The sequence below is a fragment of the Hevea brasiliensis genome, chromosome 14 (genome assembly GCF_030052815.1).
Source record: "Hevea brasiliensis isolate MT/VB/25A 57/8 chromosome 14, ASM3005281v1, whole genome shotgun sequence".
Lineage (NCBI taxonomy): Eukaryota > Viridiplantae > Streptophyta > Magnoliopsida > Malpighiales > Euphorbiaceae > Hevea > Hevea brasiliensis.
The window spans coordinates 12,860,013-12,874,443 of NC_079506.1; the positions used below are offsets into that span (position 1 = coordinate 12,860,013).

At 37.3% G+C, this 14,431-nt stretch overlaps 1 pseudogene; it reads right to left on the reverse strand.

Annotated features, from left to right (window-relative positions):
* Positions 1–906: 906 nt before the first annotated feature.
* On the reverse strand, positions 907–1,002 carry LOC131173640 (U6 spliceosomal RNA; annotated as a pseudogene).
* Positions 1,003–14,431: the final 13,429 nt, after the last annotated feature.

The following is a 14,431-nucleotide window of genomic DNA, read 5'->3' on the forward strand; positions in this document are numbered from 1 at the left end:
TGAAGCACTGCCTCAACTTTCTTCTTATCAACGCACACCCCATCCTTAGATACTGTATGGCCTAGGAAGGCCACACTATCTAACCAAAACTCACATTTTGAGAACTTGGCATATAGCTTGTGTTCTCGTAAGGTCTGAAGGACAATTGTCAAATGCTGCTCATGCTCCTCCTTACTCTTTGAGTACACTAGAATGTCATCAATGAACACTATAACAAATTGATCTAAGAAAGGCTTGAAAACTCTATTCATGAGATCCATAAAAGCGGCCGGAGCATTGGTAAGACCAAAAGACATTACAAGAAATTCATAGTGTCCATACCTAGTCCTAAAGGCCGTCTTGAGTATGTCTTCTTTCTTGATCCTCAATTGATGATACCCAGATCGAAGATCAATCTTGGAAAAATACTTTGCACCTTGAAGTTGGTCAAACAGGTCATCTATGCATGGAAGAGGATACTTATTACGCACAGTTACCTTATTCAATTGCCTATAATCAATGCACATTCTCAAAGACCCATCCTTCTTCCGTACAAATAACACAGGAGCCCCCCATGGAGAAACACTAGGGCGAATAAACCCCTTATCTAGTAGGTCCTGTAGTTGCTCCTTCAACTCCTTAAGTTCTGCGGGTGCCATACGATAAGGTGGCATAGATATGGGCTCAGTTCCAGGAACTAAGTCTATACCAAACTCTACCTCTCGCTCCGGGGGTAAACCTGATAAATCTTCTGGAAACACATCATGTAACACCCTAGGCAAATCCCACATCGACAAAACACGGGAGAGATGCTGGGTTTATAAGTTGATGGTTCGTAACCCCTATTGACGCGTTTTAAAACCGTGAGGGCTTCGGCCCAGAGCGAACAATATCACTAGTGGGCCGGGCCATTACATTTTTTTTTAAAAAAATTTGGACCATTTCTCGATTTGTGCGTGTCATCCTTGCGCAGGGGCCATGCTAATCTTCTCTGTATCGTTCCAATTTTATCGGATGCCCGGCCCACTAGTGATATTGTCCACTCTGGGCCGAAGCCCTCACGGTTTTAAAACGCGTCAATAGGGGTTACGAACTGTCAACTTATGAACCCAGCATCTCTCCTGTGTTTTGTCGATGTGGGATTTGCCTAGGGTGTTACAATCCACCCCCCTTATGGGACTCAGCGTCCTCGCTGAGGTTTGCCCCACCATCGTTCAAGGTTGCACGCGGAGCGGCTCTGATACCATAAATGTAATGGCCAGGCCCACTAGTGATATTGTCCGCTCTGGGCCGAAGCCCTCACGGTTTTAAAACGCGTCAATAGGGGTTACGAACCATCAACTTATAAACCCATCATCTCTCCCGTGTTTTGTAGATGTGGGATTTGCCTAGGGTGTTACAATCCACCCCCCTTATGGGACTCAGCGTCCTCGCTGAGGTTTGCCCCACCATCGTTCAAGGTTGCACGCGGAGCGGCTCTGATACCACAAATGTAATGGCCCGGCCCACTAGTGATATTGTCCGCTCTGGGCCGAAGCCCTCACGGTTTTAAAACGCGTCAATAGGGGTTACGAACCATCAACTTATAAACCCAGCATCACAAATGTAATGGCCCGGCCCACTAGTGATATTGTCCGCTCTGGGCCGAAGCCCTCACGGTTTTAAAACGCGTCAATAGGGGTTACGAACCATCAACTTATAAACCCAGCATCTCTCCCGTGTTTTGTCGATGTGGGATTTGCCTAGGGTGTTACAATCCACCCCCCTTATGGGACTCAGCGTCCTCGCTGAGGTTTGCCCCACCATCGTTCAAGGTTGCACGCGGAGCGGCTCTGATACCACAAATGTAATGGCCCGGCCCACTAGTGATATTGTCCGCTCTGGGCCGAAGTCCTCACGGTTTTAGAACGCGTCAATAGGGGTTACGAACCATCAACTTATAAACCCAGCATCTCTCCCGTGTTTTGTCGATGTGGGATTTGCCTAGGGTGTTACAATCCACCCCCCTTATGGGACTCAGCGTCCTCGCTGAGGTTTGCCCCACCATCGTTCAAGGTTGCACGCGGAGCGGCTCTGATACCACAAATGTAATGGCCCGGCCCACTAGTGATATTGTCCGCTCTGGGCCGAAGCCCTCACGGTTTTAAAACGCGTCAATAGGGGTTACAAACCATCAACTTATAAACCCAGCATCTCTCCCGTGTTTTGTCGATGTGGGATTTGTCACGACCCAGGGATGGGGTTGGGACGTGCTTGTTCAACCAGCTACGCACTGGGGTGGAAACTTCGTGTCCCACATCGGAAATGGGAAGAAAAGATTTGGGCCATATATGTGGGAGCCTTCCTCACCTGGTCAGCGCGCTTTTAGGAATGAAACCTCCCAAGGGACAAATCCGTGAGGCCCATGGGCTAAAGCGGACAATACTAACTGGAGAAGGATCGGGCTGTCACATTTAGTGGTATCAGAGCAAAGGTTTAGGCGGTCCTAGACCTAGATAGATAGAAAGAAATAGTTGCATCACATGCATGGGCCTTTAGATAGAGTCGAGGTGACACTAATGTAGATCTGTTCTTTGTCTATTTTATAGGATCGAGCACGGACCTCCAAGACCGATAGAGGAGGAAGAAGAGAGTCACGCACTTGCACCTGCGTTTAATCAGGGGCGCAGTAGCAGTAGAGCAAAACCATCGTTGAGTACTTTAGTAAGGACACAACAGGCCTTCCTAGAGCAAATGACTCAATTGCTCCGTTAGGTCACTGGAGCTTTGCCACCACCTCCCCAGCAAGTATATAGGACCCCAGTAGAGAGAGTTAGAAATGATGAGTAGTTTAGGAGAGACAGGCAGTGCAAGAGAGGGTCTGGACATGGCCAGTCCAGCGTAGCTGCTACAGAGAGCAAGAGACCCAGGGGGTCTCAGGGTTAGATTCAGAGTAGAGAACAGAGGCAGAGGTTCCGATTTGCCCCGAGGAGAGGAGGTCAGATGAGTGTATTAATTGACAATTCTGTGGGTCCTACAGCACGGAGATCAATCCCGATGCCAGTTTGTACACATTATAGGAAGAACCACAGAGGAAAGTGTAGATTACTAACGGGTGGATGTTTCAGATGTGGGTCCATAGAGCATTTTTTTTGAGAGATTGCCCATGGAGGAGTGCTCCCACAGCTCCACCACAGACTCAGAAGTCTGCCCCGACAGTACAGAGGGGTAGAAGACTGATGAGACCAGAGGTAGCTGGTACATCACAGAGAGCTTCTAAGACTATAAAACACCCCGAGGCTGAAGTAGCATCCCGCGTGTACGCTATGGCTCGAGAGGAGCCAAATCTGGTAAATGTTATCAGAGGTACATTTCCTAATTATAATACCTTTAAGTATGTATTGATAGACCCTAACTATATTCACCCCTATACATGCATTGTACCTCCTGTTGAAAGAGGATACCGATAGATGGGTCAGAAGATGACATACTTGTCACCAACCCTTTAGGTCACCAGGTGATTGTAGATTATCAACCGAAAAGGATCGTGTTAAAGATAATAGATGGAAATGAGAAGGAGGCTGTATATGAGATGAAAGAAGATGAGTACAGAACTGGTTGAAAAAAAAAAAAGAGTTAGTTTATTGGAATATACCGTAGTAACTATGCAATGCTCTTGATGTTTGTCTTTGTAAGGCTGCGATTCTGATGCAGGACATGGGACTATTGTGTAGAGCTACGTATTTTCAATAGTAAATCGAGATAAGGATAAGATTGTAGAATAAGGATTAATAAGACAGACTAAAAAAAAAAAGTAAAGTATTATAACACAAAATGGTGAAAAGACAAGGAGATAGCGGTCCCTCAATTAATTAAACTGTGTAAATTTCGAGGACGAAATTTTATTTAGAGGGGAAGAATTGTAACACCCTAGGCAAATCCCACATCGACAAAACACGGGAGAGATGTTGGGTTTATAAGTTGGTGGTTCGTATGTAACACCCTAGGCAAATCCCACATCGACAAAACACGGGAGAGATGCTGGGTTTATAAGTTGATGGTTCGTAACCCCTAGTGACGCGTTTTAAAACCGTGAGGGCTTCGGCCCAGAGTGGACAATTTCATTAGTGGGCCGGGCCATTACATTTGTGGTATCAGAGCCGCTCCGCGTGCAACCTTGAACGATGGTGGGGCAAACCTCAGCGAGGACGCTGAGTCCCATAAGGGGGGTGGATTGTAACACCCTAGGCAAATCCCACATCGACAAAACACGGGAGAGATGTTGGGTTTATAAGTTGATGGTTCGTAACCCCTAGTGACGCGTTGTAAAACCGTGAGGGCTTCGGCCCAGAGCGGACAATATCACTAGTGGGCCGGGCCATTACATTTGTGGTATCAGAGCCGCTCCGCGTGCAACCTTGAACGATGGTGGGGCAAACCTCAGCGAGGCCGAGTCCCATAAGGGGTGGATTGTAACACCTAGGCAAATCCCACATCGACAAAACACGGAGAGCGGCTCGATACCACAAATGTAATGGCGGCCACTAGTGATATTGTCCGCTCAACCAAGCCCTCACGGTTTTAAACGCGTCACTAGGGGTTCTGAACCATCAACTTATAAACCCACATCTCTCCGTGTTTTGTCGATGTGATTTGCCTGTGTTACATCGTAACTCCTAGTGACGCATTTTAAAGCGTGAGGGCTTGACCCGAGCGAACAATATCACTAGTGGTAGGGCCATTACATTTTATGGTATCAGTGCTCGCGTGCAACCTTGGCGATGGTGGGGCAAACCTCGGCGAGGCCCGAGTCCCATAAGAGGGTGGATTGTAACACCTAGGCAAATCCCACATCGGCAAAACACGGGAGAGATGCTGGGTTTATAAGTTGGTGGTTCGTAACCCATAGTGACGCGTTTTAAAACCGTGAGGGCTTCAGCCTAGAGCGGACAATATCACTAGTGGGCCAGGCCATTACATTTGTCAAATATAATGGCCCGGCCCACTAGTGATATTGTCCGCTCTGGGCCGAAACCCTCACAGTTTTAAAACGCGTCACTAGGAGTTACGAACCACCAACTTATAAACCCAGCATCTCTCCCGTGTTTTGCCGATGTGGGATTTGCCTAGGGTGTTACAATCCACCCCCCTTATGGGACTCAGCGTCCTCGCTGAGGTTTGCCCCACCATCGCTCAAGGTTGCACGCGGAGTGGCTCTGATACCACAAATGTAATGGCCCGGCCCACTAGTGATATTGTCCGCTCTAGGCCGAAGCCCTCACGGTTTTAAAACGCGTCACTAGGAGTTACGAACCACCAACTTATAAACCCAGCATCTCTCCCGTGTTTTACCGATGTGGGATTTGCCTAGGGTGTTACAGGATTTGCCTAGGGTGTTACAATCCACCCCCCTTATGGGACTCAGCGTCCTCGCTGAGGTTTGCCCCACTATCGTTCAAGGTTGCACATGGAGCGGCTCTGATACCACAAATGTAATGGCTCGGCCCACTAGTGATATTGTCCGCTCTGGGCCGAAGCCCTCACGGTTTTAAAACGCGTCAATAAGGGTTACGAACTACCAACTTATAAACCCAGCATCTCTCCCGTGTTTTGTCGATGTGGGATTTGCCTAGGGTGTTACAATCCACCCCCCTTATGGGACTCAGCGTCCTCGCTGAGGTTTGCCCCACCATCATTCAAGGTTGCACGCGGAGCGGCTCTGATACCACAAATGTAATGGCCCGGCCCACTAGTGATATTGTCCGCTCTGGGCTGAAGCCCTCACGGTTTTAGAACGCGTCAATAGGGGTTACGAACCATCAACTTATAAACCCAGCATCTCTCCCGTGTTTTGTCGATGTGGGATTTGCCTAGGGTGTTACACATCAGGAAACTCCTTAACCACTGCAACATTCTCCAAACTTGCACCTTCTACCTGAACATCTCTAACATAAGCTAGATACCCTTTACACCTCTTTCGCAATAATCGTCTAACACTCACTACTGAGATAAAATTACTAGAGGCTATACTGCGATCTCCCTGAAATTGAAATTCTTCATCCCCAGGAATTTTAAAGAGTACAACTTTATTATGACAATCCAATGAAACGTGATAAGTGGCTAATCAATCTATGCCTAAAATCACATCAAACTCAAATATATCTAAAGAAACAAGATCTGTAGCTAATTTCCTTTCTCCAATGTGAACTATACATCCCCTATACACCATATCAGTGTTTATTGCATTCCTCATAGGTGTTGATACAGATAAAGGATACTCTAATAAAGTAGGTGGTGTACTAAATATCGTGGAAAAGTATGGAGAAATAAAAGAATGGTTGTGCCCCAGTCTTAGCCATAGGCGTCTATTCAGATGTTTGATTAATAGTTTGAGGGGGTACCTCCCTTGTTGGATCAAGGTTTGCACCATTAAGACCCTTGGCCCTAGTTCTCCTTTTACATCTAACAGACCCAGGCACCTATTCATTTTCGTAAACAAGCATTAAATTTGAAAATGTGATCCAAATTAAGACAGGTGAAAAGGTACGAAGTACACAGACATCTAAAGTAATGATAAACTAAAAAGACGTTAAGGATCCTATGCTCCGCAAGTTTACTAGACCTCAACCAAGCTCTGATACCAACTTTGTCACGACCCAAAATTCTGAACCGTGACCGGCGTATAATTTAAATATTCTTAAATCATGCAAGCCTTATCAGAGTATCTTGAATGAATATATTGTCACTTACTAATCTCAAAAAAATAGACAAAATCCAAATAAACAAAATGCTGAATAAACATCATAAATATCCCATAGGTAAACTGCGGAGTCTCTACAGATTTCAATAAAAACTTAAACTGTTCAATAAACTAAACTAATTATTAGCCCGAGAAAACATGAATTCGGGCATACCATGAGAACAAATCAAAGTTGTCCCTCTCTAGAAAATGGACTGAATATTTGGATCAGTTGCAGAATTCTACTGATCTGAAACAGATAACAGACAGAGAAAACGTGGTTTGAGCTAGATGCTCAGTGAATGATAATTATAGCACACAACGGAATAGGAACAAGCAGACGCTTGATTAATTTTACAATAAATTTTCTATTCAATAAAATCATGCTCATGCTGTCAAAATCATTAATAAAATAACTTCGTAAAACGTATATATATAAGAAATTTATTCAATAAAAATTTTATGGTACAGTGCACCAGGGTGATGATACCCCACATCACCAAAGGCCAGATGGTAAGCGCGCTATCAGATATCAGATACCTTCCTCCTCCTTCACAGATATCAATGCATATGATACTAATGCAAACCATAAACTGCAATGATGCATGACTCGACAATGCAACCTAATGCCGTGATAGTCCACACGGCTGGGCCAGATAACAGAAACAGATACTGGGCACAGGTACCAATTCAAAATAGAAAATCAATTTGTACAAATCAATCAAAATCAATAAAAAATTTCAGATAGCAAATAATAACTGATAGTGCAATTCCAATAGTGTATTTCAATAGTTTCAGAGAGTCAATAAAATCAAATCAATCTCAAATCAATTCAGTAACACATCGGTAAATTTTATAGTCAAATATTAATCAATATAAATACATTAAAGGCCTGTTCCCGAAATCCTAATGGGTCTAATGCAGAGATAGTTGACAAAATTAATTATTTAATCAAAATCGAAATAAAATTCAATAATAAAATAAAACTCTAAAAAATCACATATAAAATAATTGTTAAAATATTGATTTAAAATTTCATTTAATAACAAACTTAATGCTAAGAAATTTTAAAAGGGACTAAAACGATGCCATGTACCACTCACCTGGAACCTCCAAGACAATAGTTATTTCAATGAAAGAGAGACAATTTCAACTGACTGATTGAATATTCAAATCTCCTACACACCCAAAATATTAAAGAAAAATATCAAATAATAATAAAATATAATAACTTATATATATATATATATAAACGTGAACTGGACGCATGAACTGGACGCATGGTGGGAGGGACGAGAAGCTATTACGGCTTTATATATATATATATATATATATATATATATATATATATATATATATAAAATAATTAATTATTATCCAATAGCAATTATGATCAACCCAATTCAATACTAATGATAAAAAAAAAATTAAATAAATAAATAAATAAATAAATTTCTAGGGTAGTTGTAACAAATTAATGAAAGAAAATAAAATCAAATTCACCCATTATTGAATAAAGAATGAGAATTTTTACCTTGAAAACAGAATCGAATGTGATGAATAGAGAAGTAAAAATTTAGGGATTCTCTGTTGAGAGTATTTGATAGAAAAAAGAGGTGACAAACAGGTTTTGAGAGCAAAGTTTAGCAGAAGAGATGATTAGGGTATATATATATATATATATATATATATATATATATATATATATATATATATATATATATATATATATATATTTCAAGAGTTCTATTAGGTGTAGAATGGGATAAGAGTTATTATTGAACTGGGTTGTTCAGATTGCAGATATATATTTAATTTCAAAAAATAACATATATATATATATATATATATATCTAAAAATAAATAAGCAGACCATCCAATAAAATATATATATTTTTATAAATATATTAAATTATTATTAGCTAATTAAAATAAAATAATAATAAATAATAAATGTATATGGGTTTCCACATAAAATAACCATGATCATCCAATTGTGTGAAAGATCCATTATACTCTGCAACAAAGAGTAAGTTTAAGAAATAATATACCATAAATTAATCGAATTCTCAAATTATAAACTTCAGAGCTGCAAATCAAACTGAAAAAAAAATCTTTAATTGAAGCAAAGTAAAGTAACTTAATATTTTCAAAATTATCATGCTTGAAGACGTGCTAAAGTATTATCTTTTCATTTTTCAAATGATTGCACCATTAGCCTAAAAAATGATTCTGACTATATGGAAGTCAACTAAGAAATATGAGTACTTAATCACAAGGCCGATTAACATCATCCTATGCAATACATTGAGGAGTATATTACCAGACATCTCAAGTCTCAACTTTACTGAAAACCTATTATATGAGTACTTTTAACTAAGATTATGGCATTCCATTTAATTGACTTTATCACAACTCCAAAAGATTATATATAAGAAGAATATATAACCGTCTCAATATCCCACCTGGGTAGTAATAATTGTAACTACTAGTTGGTGGATTGTAAATACCAAGGTCTCCAACAGACTCTTGGTCAGTCTCCCCTTTGATACCAGAATTACCATCTACTTCACCTTTGGTATTAGAAGTAGCATCCCGTGAAAAGCAACTGAATGATGTTGAGCCACATGGTAATCCATCTTTTCCAGAAGCCTGAAAACAAAGACATACAAAGGAAAATAAGATAATAAAAAGATAATCTTGTTCTACTAAGCATTAAGTAAGTTTGTTGTTAAAACAACCATCTAATCTTGTTCTACTAAGCATTAAGTTTGTTGTTAAAATAACCATCTACCATGCACAGAATAAATTTGCGCAATGTGGATGCCTAGAGATACACATACAGAGCCACAAAAATCTAAGATCCAAAAAATTTAAATAAAACACTAGCAATCCTTTTAAACAAGAAGAATGGATCTCATGGTACTCACACAAATAGATCATATTCTTGAACTTATGTTATAATGACCAAAAACATATTTCCTTGACCTTTTAGTGTTTTATAATTCTCAGTAATCCAATGCATACCATACACCAAACCGCAAAGTGAAAGTTGGCACAACTACAAGAAAGATAGGAATCCATAATAAATTAAAACCAAGCCTTTTCACCTTCATAACGCCATTTTTCCAAGCAATTATCCACAAGGAAGAAAACAAAAGCAACATAGATTAATATGACATACCACATCACGCCCAGCCAATTTCCTAATGGACTCCGACTTCAATCCTGTAGGAACAGATTCAGCTGCATTATATAGTTAAGAATACAATACTTATTCAATTAGCCAACAAATCATGGAGTTGCCAACAATATCTACACCATTAAACAGTCAATACATAATTTTTCTTTTTTTTTTTTTTCCACAGGACAAAGCCCATACGCAATTTTAGCAGCAAGAGGAAGGAATGAAAGGGGCGAAAGGGGCATAAATCAAACAAGCCAAACAATTTACTTTCCATAAAATCAAAATCTTGATCATCCACGATAATTATTACCCATCTTCAATATAAAATGAATAACCCAGATTTTTTTTTCCCATTTTCAGTTAAAAAAAAGTTAACACAAATGAAATTAAAAAACAGAACCCATAATAGCTTTATATTTAATGTCACGACCCAACCTATGGGCCGGACCGGCACTAGGACCTGGGCCAGCTTAAAGCCCCCGAGGCCCGTAGTAAGCCTAACTATTCCTCAAATCCATAACCAGGCCCACAATTTAGGCCCAATATGCATATAAAATACTTTAAATTAAACTATTATAATTATATTTTGAGCCAACTTAACCCAGAAATTTTCAGAAACTAAAATCAGGGGAGCCCAGCTCAACCCTGTTACCTCATTTACAAACTGTTTAAATATCATACAAATCTTCATTTATTAATCTCAAAAATTTAAATTAACACAATTTCTAACAAGGTCCACACTATTACCAACACATGTTTTTAAATTTAGAAAAGATAGTAAAACAATTAAATAATCGACATTAAACCTGCGATGAAGAAAACAGGTTGCTCTGTAAAATAACTCCTCCTGTGGCCTGGAAAAATATTGAACAGGAGTGAGCGTTCGACTCAGAGAGTAAAATATCAATTTTAACCATAATCTCTATAACTATCTAAAACTAATGCGTCCTGTGGAGTGAAATGCAATATCAATAATAAATTCACATCATAACAGCAAAAAGGTAATTTGGAGCACTCACACACCCAGTAATATCAATCATAATATATGGGAGCTGATCCCCTATACAGCTCTCTTAAATCCAACCTGGTGCTAGCGAAGAACTCAAGCCGGACTTTCGCTTAATATACCAAATCGGGGCTCCTAGCGAAGAACTCAAGCCGTGACTACCCCGAAGGATCGGGTCCCAGCGAAGATCTCAAGCTGTGACTACCCGTCCTATCCATAGTCCACACCACATCACACGCACGCCAACGCACGCACACTGCTCTAAATTACCACAACAACATCCATGGCACTTTCACAGTTATGAATGCAACATAAATCGTGCCTAGAGTTTATCTACATAGATACATGCATATAAGTGATGCATGGGCATGCTTGAACATATAATAATAGTGAGATTACAATTAAAATTAATATTTTACTCACAGTACACCGATGACTATTGTGGCTGCTCGATGCAGAAAAATAGCTGACCTCGATCACCTAATAATTAAATTATAAATTTATTAGTACTAAGTTAAGATAAAACTCTAAAGAGGTAATAGACAGCCTAATTCATGCCGAAAATCCGGCAGAGTTTCCCCTATACCTGGGACCTACCCAACTTGCAAAAAAGCTCAAATAACACTTCTAAATTCTCAATTTCCACAATCACATCTCATCAATATCACATGGCCCCTCCTGGGCCCTCCAAATCAGACAATACTCAAAATCTTAAAAATTACGTTTTAGTCCCTATAATTGACATTTTTCAAAAATCCACTCAAACAAGCTCTAAAAATTCTAAAATTTTGTCTCGCGGTCCTTAATAATATTATAAGGCTATTGCAAAATGAATTGTAATTTTCTAATCACCCATGAATATTTTATTCAAGAATTTTACTCGATTCCATAAGTTTTCAACCTCTAACATATTCTTAATTCAACCCAATTAAATATTCACATATTTAAACCTCCATCCTCAAGCTTCAACCAATTATATAAAATTTAATTATCTTAATTTCAAATAATCTTATATGCCTATATGCTAAAAATCTAACTAAAATCCATCTATATTTTTTCAAAAATATTCTACAATCACTCAAAAATTCAACTAACACCATAGAATATCTCAAAATAATTTTACTTTCATCATATATTTTTCTTAGAATTTTTCTCCAATTTTTCCTGTTTAAGAAACACTGTATTTTGCTCCACAGACAGAGAAATAATAAAAATAGTCTTACCCGAAGTTTATCTGTCTCAAAAATTTCAAAAATTTATGAGGAAGCCTCTGAAAGTTGAATAATCTCCATAGCCCACCGGAGCCACCGCTGGAACCACCGCGCACGGTGGCCGGCCGCCGGTCGCCGGCGACATTTGCCGGATCTGATCATACCACCATGTTCCTCTCCTCTTCCTCAGTCCATATGTGGTCTCGGATCGTCGATCCAATGGTCGGATCGTCGTAGATCTGGCGAAAAAGCTTGAAAAACCCGAAACTTCTCTCCTCTATATCTCACTCATCCGACCTCCATTTGCTGCAAAATTGGTATCAAAAGAAAGCTATCGGAGCAAGCTTTCCAACGCCACCTGAATCGCCTCGATCGGACGTCAGATGAAGCCGGAATCGCGCCGGAAAACCGCTGCCCACTGTGCGCGTGTTTTCTCTCTCTTCTCCCTCTCTTGCCGCCGTTTCTGGTGGCTCTGGCTGTCGCCGGCCGGGTGGGGAGTGGCTTGGGAGGTCGCCAGCCGGTCACCGGAAAAAGAAAGAAGAAGAAGAGAGGGAAGGAGAGGAGAGAAGAGAGAATGGGGGTTTCCTCCTCCCGTTTTTCAACTTTTTTTTTTTTTTTTTAATAAAAAGTTGGGTGTGACAGTGGAATTCCACTGTCACACGCCAAAAGTCGCATCTTCATTTTTTTTCATTTTTTTTTTCCTCTCTGGTTGTTACATTTAAAAAGTTGGGAGGGGTGGGGGTGGGGAAGGAGGGGGGGGGGGGGGGAGTGTGGGTTTGGTGGGGGTGGGGAAGGAGGGGGAAGAAGAGGAGGAGGGGGAAAGGGGAAAAGAAACCCAATAAGAGAGGATACGTTTCTCAAGTTCTGTTCCAGCGGCAATCGTCGATCGATAAAAGCCCAAGTTAACACCTGCAAACAGAGAGACAAAATAAATAGCAAAAGTGTTAGTCAAGGTCAAAGCACCAGTACTTTTATACCAAAAGTCTTACGATTTAGCATTGTATTTTGATGGGTGAAATTATTTTTTTTAATAAAAATAGTATTTTCAATATTATTAAAAAATAATTTAAAAAAATTATTTCATTATTTTTATATTTTTATAATTAAAATAAATTAAATTTAATTTTTAATTATTTTTTAATATTTTATAATTAATATATTTTAAAAATAAATTTTTTAATAATAATTTTAGTAGCAATATCAACCCAACCTAATTCAACCCCTATCGATAAAAATATAAATATTATTTTAATAAATAATAGTATAATAATTAAAATTATATATTATAATTTTTTATTATAAAAAATTGTTTTTCAATCTAAAATTAAATTAAATTAAAAAAATATAAAAAATTTGTAATGTAATTTAATTTTAATTTTTAATTTAATTTAATTTAATTTTTAATTGAAAAATAATTTTAATTTTTTATTTAATTAAAAATATTATTTTAATAAATAAAATCATAATATTTAATATTATACATTATAATATTTTTATTATAAAATATTATTTTTTAATTTAAAATTAAATTAAAATTTAATAAAATAAAAAATTAAAATTAAAAAAATAAATAATTAAAAAATTTAAGAAAAATTGGACGCTACTATAAGTAGCGTCCAATTTTTCTTTAAAATTTTAATTATTTTATTTATATTTTTAATAAATTAAAAATATTATTTTAATAAATAAAATTATAATATTTAATATTATACATTATAATATTTTTATTATAAATATTATTTTTTAATTTAAAATTAAATTAAAATTTAATGAAATAAAAAATTAAAATTAAAAAAATAAATAATAAAAAATTGTTATTATTAATATTAAAATAATTAAAATTTTCAAAAAGCGTTCAACTTTTCTTACATTTTTTTAATAATTTATTTTTTTAATTTTAATTTTTTATTTTATTAAATTTTAATTTAATTTTAAATTAAAAATAATATTTATAATAAAAATTTAAAATATATAATATTAAATATTATAATTTTATTTATTAAAATAATATTTTTAATTTATTTAAAATATAAAATAAAATAATTAAAAATTTAAAGAAAAATTGGGCCTACTTATGGTAGCGCCCAATTTTTCTTAAACTTTTTAATTATTTATTTTTTTAATTTTAATTTTTTATTTTATTAAATTTTAATTTAATTTTAAATTAAAAAATAATATTTTATAATAAAATATTATAGTATATATTATTAAATATTATAATTTTATTTATTAAAATAATATTTATATTTTATTTAAAATATAAAATAAAATAATTAAAAATTAAAAAAAAATGTTGGACGCTACTATAAGTAGTGTCCAACCTTTAAATT